The sequence below is a fragment of the Falco biarmicus genome, chromosome 4 (assembly GCF_023638135.1).
Source record: "Falco biarmicus isolate bFalBia1 chromosome 4, bFalBia1.pri, whole genome shotgun sequence".
NCBI lineage: Eukaryota > Metazoa > Chordata > Aves > Falconiformes > Falconidae > Falco > Falco biarmicus.
In genome coordinates, this window is record NC_079291.1 from 11,471,082 (window position 1) to 11,473,162 (window position 2,081).

Below are 2,081 nucleotides of genomic sequence, written 5' to 3' on the forward strand. Positions count from 1 at the left end.
GGTGTAAAGGGCTGGAAGTAATGTACTATAAGGATCAGATAAGGACTCTGGGCTCGTCTAATTTGGAGAAAAGGAAGCTGAGGGGCAACCTCATTGCTCTTTACAGCTTCCTGAGGAAGAGAAGTGAAAAGGGAGGTGTTGATCTCTTCTCCCTCATACCCAGTGATAGGACACATGGGAATCACTCAAAAGCGTGCCAAGGGAGGTTTAAGACTGGACATTAGGAAGTGTTTCTTTACTGAGAGGGTGGTCGAACACTGGAACAGGCTTCCTAGAGAGGTGGTTGATGCCCCAAGCCTGACAGTGTTTAAGAAACATTTGGACAATGCCCTTAACAACATGCTTCAGCTTGGTCAGCTCTGAACTGGTGAGGCAGTTCAACTAGATGATCATCATAGGTCCCTTCCAACTGCGATTGTCTGTTCTGTTCTAATAGGTTAAAGTCTCTGAAATGGTATGGGTAGGCCTCTGCAACATGCTTCTGCAAGGCGTCTGAGGATTCTTCAAGATGAATACATGTTTACATTATATTTTGGCTGTTAACAGAGTTTGTATAAACTTGAACTGTTTAACTAGACAGCAGTTTAGTTCGTGGTGAAAACATATGTTAAAGTTCTGGTTGCAGGCTGCCCATAAGATAGTAATAATTCTGTGTAAAACACAAAAACACACACACAGCCTCATAAAATGCTGCAGTCTGATGGACCATAGCCTTCTAGACTGTTGAAGAACTGTCAGACTTAAGAGAAAATCTACAGAAATCATAATATGGCTGTATTTTTCATATTTCTTATTTTGCTGAATAGACTTCTATCTTATCTGTCCCGATCATCAAAATGATCTTGAAGTGCTTACATTAAGGATGCACTTTTGGCATCATTTTAATTCTCTATTTCATTAAGTATTTAGACTCCACTCACTTGTTACTCAATTTTATAGGACTACCCTGTCACTAATCCTTCAAAAGCTAGGCTGGATATTATCAGCCCTGGTCTTCAGATACTTAAGGCACTTAGTGTGAGCCAAACACTCCCTCACAGGACTCAAACAATAATGAGATGTGGGTTTTCTCCACATCAGGAAATGCTACCAGTGGAAATTGAGATATTAGTGCAAGCAGATTGGATTTGGGCATGTTTTGGGTTTTTCCCCCTCCCTGTTCTGGTTTAGTTCAATTTGACAGCACACTGCCAGTGTGCTAAATGAAAACCCCACTTTTAACAGAAAGGAGAACACCAAGTGACCCATCACACCGCTACGGCGACGATGATTGAATAGGCAGCTGCGCTGGTCCAACTTTTCCTCTCATGTAGCCTCTCACTGAAGAAACATTTCAGGAGCAGCTAACACAGCCAGGCCACTTGGAAAAGGTCTGCCACAGCTCCCTGAAAGGAAAATCTCCAAAGGGTGTTACTGTCCTCATACACGGCTTATTCTAATAGACGGGGGCACCCCTGTTCTACAGAGACCCGAGCACTGTGTTTGAATGCCTCCAGGGTGTTATTAAATACAGCTAAAGCTGTCAGTAGAAATACACCTTTGGCAAAAAAGTGTATCACAAATGACTCAAAACCATCTTACCAAACCAACGGCTCACCTGCATTTTTTTTCCCCTCTGGAGAAGCATGAGGGATGAGGGAACAACATGATTTTGGCTAAAGGCTGAGGGAAAAGAATATTTGACAAGACTCGTATTTCTCTCATTAAGATCCCCCCCCTCCCCGAGGCCTGAGCCGCTTTATTACTTGATACATTGGTGCCTCCGCGTCTGGGCACTTCACAGATTTATTGGGAGGCTCTTCGGTGCTCCCCTGGTCCTAGGAGACAGCACAACAGTTTTGTCGTGCCACTTATGACTGAAATGTACAGTGTTAGGGTAGAAAACGGTAACTAACAACACGGCCCAGTGTCTGAGGCACTGCCAATTTTGGCCGAGGGCTCCCGCCACGGAGGGCGAGGCTAACTTAGCTAACTAACCCTCAGCCCCTCCACAGAGCCAGCCCAGGGGCAGCGGTGAGCGGCTCAGGGCGGAACTACACTTCCCGGCAAGCCGCAGGGGCGGAGGGAGGCGCGGGCGATCC